The sequence below is a fragment of the Rhagoletis pomonella genome, unplaced genomic scaffold (genome assembly GCF_013731165.1).
Source record: "Rhagoletis pomonella isolate Grant_MI unplaced genomic scaffold, Rhpom_1.0 Rhpom_scaffold_00015, whole genome shotgun sequence".
Lineage (NCBI taxonomy): Eukaryota > Metazoa > Arthropoda > Insecta > Diptera > Tephritidae > Rhagoletis > Rhagoletis pomonella.
The window spans coordinates 1395868-1402955 of NW_023458569.1; the positions used below are offsets into that span (position 1 = coordinate 1395868).

Below are 7088 nucleotides of genomic sequence, written 5' to 3' on the forward strand. Positions count from 1 at the left end.
GCTAACAAAAAGGATTTTTACACACGAAAATGTGTAAACGACAAAAAATACATATTCATCGTGTAAATTTACCAAAACATTTTAAAAATTAACAAAAATATACTCAATTTATAGTCGCACTTTTAAACAGACTTTTTTAGAGTAGCGTGGCGACGAATAGCTGTTGCCCAGGTTTTTTTTTTTGAGAAATAAAAGGGTCATTTATAGCTTTTGCGAAAAAAGTATTTTATTGTAAATTCTCCACAGATTTTACTTTAGTTGTATCAATTAGTTTTTAAATATTAAGCCTTAATAACATTTGCCAGCAGTGTAAACTTTGAGAGAAAAGTTCATTTGGCACGCCAGTGTTTTTCAGGACTATTTTTTTAGGCATTGTATAAAAAATGACAAAAAAAGAAAAACTGTATAGGCTGTTCGAATGAATGGCCGTCCTAGTCACCAGTTCCGAGTGTATTCGATTTTTGTGTATGAGGCCTTATGCTAAACAGAAGAGGGAGTATAAGGGACTCAATATGAAGAAAATTAGCATATGGTTACAGAAGATATAGAATAAATTAATTGAAAAAGACCTGCGTGCCAAATGACCTTTACTTTCAAAATTTACACTGCTGGCAAATTTTTTTATTATTATTATTTATTTATTACAGCTCTCTTGAAGCTAATTCATTACAATATATGTAGACTTAACCTAGTTATTTAATATTACATTGCTTAAGCCTAATGAAATCATTTGGAAGGGCATTCATACATGGCAATTACAAGTTGAAATTACGGAACAATAATAAACGGAAAACAGATATAAAGTAATACATTACATTATATTGGGATAGATTTACAAAATTAAAGCAACTTTCTTTTAAACTCATTGATGTTTTTACATTGCTTGACAGTATTTGGTAATTCATTATAACTTTTAAGACCCTTGTAATAAAGATTACATATATCAGATTCGCTTTAAATTGAATTCATTTTTCTTACGTGTATCTTTGTTGTGCACATTGCTGCCATACTTTAAGTTAATCTTTAGGTATTCTGGTAAATTATCTTCAATAACGTTTTTAACAAATTTCATCGTATAATAAAAGTGCTGTTGTTTCACACTTAGCCAACCAAGGGCTGATAACATGTCTCTAATGGGCGTGTCATATCGTTTTCGAAGAATGAATCGCATTGCTTGGTTCTGTTGTTTCTGCAATTTATAAATTTGGCTATCATGCATTATGAAGAAAATTGGACAATAATTGAGGAGAGGTTTTATTATTGATCCGTATACCATTATTTTATATTTCCTTTTCAGTAATTTGCAAGTACGTCGCATAAAGTACATTATTTTTTTTGCTATTTTGCTTACGGTATAGTCAATATGATCATTGAACTGTAGCTTCTCATCAATTTTTATACCCAAGTACGTAAAGCTCCGCACCCTTTCTATTTTTTGTTGGTTTATGTTTAAATTACGAAGTTCATGCATATCAATATTTCTTCTGGATATGACCATGTATTTGGTTTTACTTACATTTATTTTAAGTTTGTTTAAACATAACCAATTATATATTTTATTTAAGTCATCTTGTAGTTTTGAAGCAATATCAGTAATATGGTCACCACTTAACATGATTAACGTGTCATCAGCGAAAAGATTAATATCACAATATTTAATACCGTTGGCAATATCATTTATGCATATATTAAATAATATAGGTGCTAGCACTGAGCCTTGAGGTAGACCAACCACTATACTTCTTTTGTCAGATACCGACGATCCAATCTGTGTTCTCTGGTAACGACTTGTAATAAGACTTTGAAACCATTTTAGCTCAACGCCCCGTATCCCTATAGTACTCAATTTATTTAAAAGAAACTCTTGATCTATGGTCTCAAATGCGCGCTTTAAGTCTAAGAAGACAGCAACTATGTATTTATTTCTGCTCAATTCTTCTTTCCAGCGAGCTAATACTAAGTTTAGTGCAGTTTCACACGAGTGCCTTTTCCTAAAACCAGACTGTTGTGGCATTAATATTTTATTAGTTTCTAAATATTCTATTAGTTTTTTTTTTAACTACGGTTCAAGCATTTTTTCATCACTAGGCAACGTATTATTTGGTCTCATCTCGTCGGCTCTGATTGTGTTCTTGACTTTCTCAATTGGCACAACAATACCATATTTTAGGCTTTCATTAATTAACTGCGTGTAAAAGTACCCTGTATATGTTATAGAGTATTTTATGACTCCCTCAGATAATAGTTTTTTCCTCCAATTTTATTTTTAAATCCACTGACAATTTCAAGCACTTCATCGGTTTCGATTTCTATAAATTTAAAGTTATGTGTGCAATTTGGAGTCGTAAAGGATTCTTTTTTACCAGGTTCTATATTTGAGGTAATTTCAATAATGCTGTCAATAAAGTAGTTATTTAGTGATTGTGCAATCTCATTTTCCGTTGTGTACAAGGTGTTATGAATTAACACTTTATTAATGGCGTTTATTTCCTTTGACATACTTATGCAATTTTTTAGATGCTTCCACATTGATTTGCTATCTCCAATATTAACTGTTATTTTATGCTCCAAGTATTTAACATTTTAAACCTTCAAGAGGATGGGTATCTACGTTTGATTGTATTATGGTCACTCCAGGCCCCTGTTTCTAATGCTATCCTGTAAAGATTATACTTTTGTTTATTAAGGTTTGCTAATTCAGCATCATACCACTTGTTCATGAGCTTAAGCCTTATTTCTTTAGTGTATGTTAGAGTGCCCATTGAATGCGACAAGACATTAGTTAAAAATTTCGATTTATCATCGATGCTTAATTTCGAAAAATCCCTGTAATTGTATTGCCTCAGTTGGTGAAGAAGATTATCACTTGTGTAATTTTCCCAAGATATAATAAATTTGTTTGCTCTCGTTTTATATATTTTCTCCAACTCGATCTTGACATAAATTGTCTCATGATCGGAGCTCCGATGCATATCCATTCTTTGACACGAAATGTTTTTGCTATTGGTAAATAATAAATCAATCATGGTTTCGACCTCTTCCGATTTCCTAGTATAAAAATTAATTTTCTGAACCATTGAGAAGGACTGAAATAACTCTACCAATTTTTTACTGTATGTTGTAGCTTTATGTAGATTTATATTGAAGTCTCAAATAAATACAGTATTATCATCTAGGCAAGTATTGTTTGAAATTTCACTGAGGTAGCTGATAAAGTCAGCATCGCTAGAATTTGGCGAGTGATATATTACCCCTATTGGGTATTTCGGGGTAACATTTCCAATTTTTAAAAGAAGACACCAAATATTCTTATCCCACGCGTAATTAACGACAGTTTCATATTTAATTGAGTGATGGACGTAAATTAAAACACCGCCTGTGTGTTTACTATTCGGGTTGCATCTAATTAGGGTGTAGGTTTCTACCTGTATTTCGTGGTTTGTAATGCCTTCGGTCAAACAGGTTTCTGAACATAGCACCAAATGGGGCTTACAAATTTCTATTAGTTTCTCAAGTTCACACTTATTAGCTGTAATACTGTTTATGTTTAAATAAATGATATTCAGTACATGAATACTTCGTTGCTAAACTTTAGTTTTGCTTTTGGCTTGAACGTATTTTTGGTATGCAGGGCAATCCAAACTGAATGCTGAGTGATTTACATTAACATCTATTACTTTTTTCTGAACAAGTTCACAACAATTTACACACCTTATTTTATCAGAGCCGCAATTCTTAACATCGTGATTTCCAGCACATCTACTACATGCCTTTTTATTTGTACAATCACTTGACTTGTGCTTATAACCCAAACATTTAAAGCATCTCATAATATTTAGATGCTCAAATAACATGCAAGTGTCCCATTCGATATTTACTTTTTTACGTTTCAAGACACTTTCATAGGTTAAAGCATCTGTTTCAACTAGAATGTTGAAGCTTTCTTCTCTTCGCGTTCTATTTTCGTATACTTTCAGTACTTTCAACTACTTTCCCAAGAACTCATCATTTTGCTTAGTTAGACATTCTATTATGCGATCATTATTTATTTTTTCGGTTAACCCAACTATTTTCCGTATCTTTTTTATTTCATCTTTTCCTTTAGCTTTCTGGGCCTGGAACTCCGTTCCAATACTATCTCTTATTTTTTGATCGACTTTTTCGCAAGTATCTTTATTTTTACGTTCTAAAACTATTCCCACTCTATTAATTTCTTTCACAGTCTTAACAAGACCGTCGGTGGGTTCGATTACCTTTTTCAGCGCCTCTTTTGTTTCCTTAACGTTTTTGTTTTTGTTTAAGGGCTTTATAACAATTTTATTTTCATTTGTTTTGACAGCTTGGGCATATGATATTGGGGCATTTTCCTTACTAATTACTGGCTGAATGTTTTTTACCAAGTCATTACATTTTTGCAGTTCACTAGAAATTTCCTTAATGATTTCATTTTTCACAGCATTAATTCTCACTCCAATGTTATGTTCCAGAAATGTATTAAAGTCTGAAATAATACTCGTTTTTATTTGCGTACATTTGTTGTTAATCAGTTGCTCCAAAACTTGTTTTACATCAGCCGCCTTCAACTTAGATTGCTCACATTTACTTATTAAATGTTTGATTTTGATAAATTTCGTATTCGCATCAGATAAAGTACACTTATTACAAAACCATTTCAAATTAGTATTTTCCGAGATTATTTTAATTTCATTCCTTTTAATATTGCTACATTTTAGACAGAAATTATAGCCACACCCACCAGAGCATGTTATCATTTCATCTAATTGAAACAATTTGGCAGTACATTCTTTACATTCTACTGTTGGCATTTTGCCACTTTTTACTGTGGCAATATACCCTAAGTTAACGTATGGGAATAATATATACTAACCACAATACACAAGTTTATGGCAATTTCAATAATTTTATGATATGAGCAATTGCTACTATAACCTAAGCGTAAAACTAACTTGCCAGCACTCTGTTTCCAGCTGATCAGCTGTTTCGATTCCAAGAAGTAGTTGACGTTTGTTGATATGAAATGATGAGCAAAGGGCATCAATTGCGAATATGATGGCAAAGGACAGTGTAACAAAGGAGAGAATCTGAACAGAGGAGCGCCCTCGGGTACGCAAAGGAAAACCAAAAGGGATGGAGATTAATCCGAATTGTCTTGGATTTAGTGGCTCCAATGCTCTTTTGCGGAGGTGTCCAAAGCAGATCTGCTGCAGATTGTTCCCTGTGCCTTCCCAATACCAACAATTGCAGCTTGACTTACCTTTGTTAACCCAGCTATCGCCGCAGCAAAAACAACAACAGCAAAACAAACTATTTTATTTATGCAACTTTTTGTTCGCTTATTTGTTTTGTTTGTATGTTTATTTATGCGCCACTCACTTCAGTTGATTCAGCTTGCACTTAAATGGTACTGTTGTACATAAAATGTATAAAATACAATTCTTTTAACTATTTAAAATGAGAATATCTAGCGCGAGCGTAAAACACACATCTGTTCCGTTTACTATCCATTCCGAAATAGGGATTAAAATTTAAAAACTAATTAATACAACTAAAGTAAGATCTGTGGAAAATCAACAATAAAATACTTTTTTCGCGAAATCTATAAAGGACCTTTGTATTTCTCAAAAAACCTGGGTAACAGTTATTCGTCGCCACGCTGTATATCTATTGTACATACATTAGGGTGCCCATCGAAAATGCATTTTTTTTTGGAAATTTCAAGACCCTACCCCATAACTTTATTAAGTTTTGTGAGAAATATTATTGCCAATTTTTATAGATTTTTAAAGGCCATTTAGATGTGTGGGCAAGGCATTCATCAATATTTCTTCAATATTGATATATATGTACAATCAGTATTTAATAAAGAAGTGGGGTTTCAAGAAATTTTAGGAAAATGGGGATGGCACCGCCCACTTATATGAAATCGGACAAAACCTACTCCTCTTAATATATAGCTAGCTTTGAGTTTTTTGAAATTGCCGTTACGTTGGTGGAGCCCGCGGTTTTTGTCCGATCTCAAAAATTTTCTATACGACGCTTAAGAAGCTTAAGCGCAATGTGTGTACCAAATTTGGTTGAGAGCGGTCAAGTAGTTCTTGAGATACACATATATCATATAAGTGGGCGGTGCCACCCCCCATTTTCCTAAAATTACCTTAAAACCACTTCTTTGCTAAAGAGCGATTGTGTATATCAATTTTGAATAAATATTGATGAATTCCTTAGCCACACTGCTCAAAAAATCTGAAAGTCCGGTACATAAACAATATAAATTCAAGGCTGTATTTAAGAAACGTCGCCTACTTTCGAAAACTTTTATGCGATTGCAATAACTGCGCTCAGTTTATTTAAAAATAGATTTAATTTTAGATAGTACAACATCTTTTGAAATTGTGAAAATTACCGATGGTAAAAATTTAAAAAAATTAAGAGAAATATGTTTTTATTTTTTTACCCGACGAAAATTCCCAACAAGCCAAGTCCGACAATCCCCCGCTATGGCAGGCACCTTGTCGTTGGTGCGGGGGCTTAGCCGAATCATGACCAGTCCTTATCAGCGGATGGCAGTGCAATCGTTTCTTTATCTCTGTATATTGGGCGAGTGCACTCCATTCCCCTGGTTCGGGCTGCTCGTGTACGGTGACCAAGAAGCCGACCCCCTTCCAGGGTGTGAAGCGACACCGTGCCCATTGGAGGGTTTGCAGCCAGGGGGTTTACCAGACCGGCTGTATTATAATGGCGTCTTCCTGATACCAGAGCGCCTCAGGGAGTAACGGTGGCCTTGCCGCGGCATAGGGCGCTGCCGTGGTGGACCGTTAATTTCTCCTTACACTATTTAGACTAGAGATGGACACGGGCCGGGTTCTTGATAGGGGCCCCGCGGGCCCCTGCGTAAGCCCGCGGGTACGGGCCGGAATATTTGCTGTCAGCACGAACTCGTGCGTGCATGGGAGTTCAGTAAAATTTCATAAAAGCACGAATAGGCACGAAAAAGCCCGTTGCTAATACTACAAATTTAGATAAGCTTTGTTTTTATAAAAAAAAATAGTACATATTTACACCTCTTT

The 7088-nt window shown here is 34.1% G+C and overlaps 1 long non-coding RNA gene across 1 annotated transcript in view; it reads right to left on the minus strand.

Annotated features, from left to right (window-relative positions):
- Positions 1 to 861, minus strand: part of LOC118749313 — a 10580-nt gene extending 9719 nt beyond the window's left edge. The window contains exon 1 of the long non-coding RNA XR_004994199.1: positions 851 to 861. This is a non-coding gene — a long non-coding RNA (uncharacterized LOC118749313). The remainder of the gene's footprint in view (positions 1 to 850) is intronic.
- Positions 862 to 7088: the final 6227 nt, after the last annotated feature.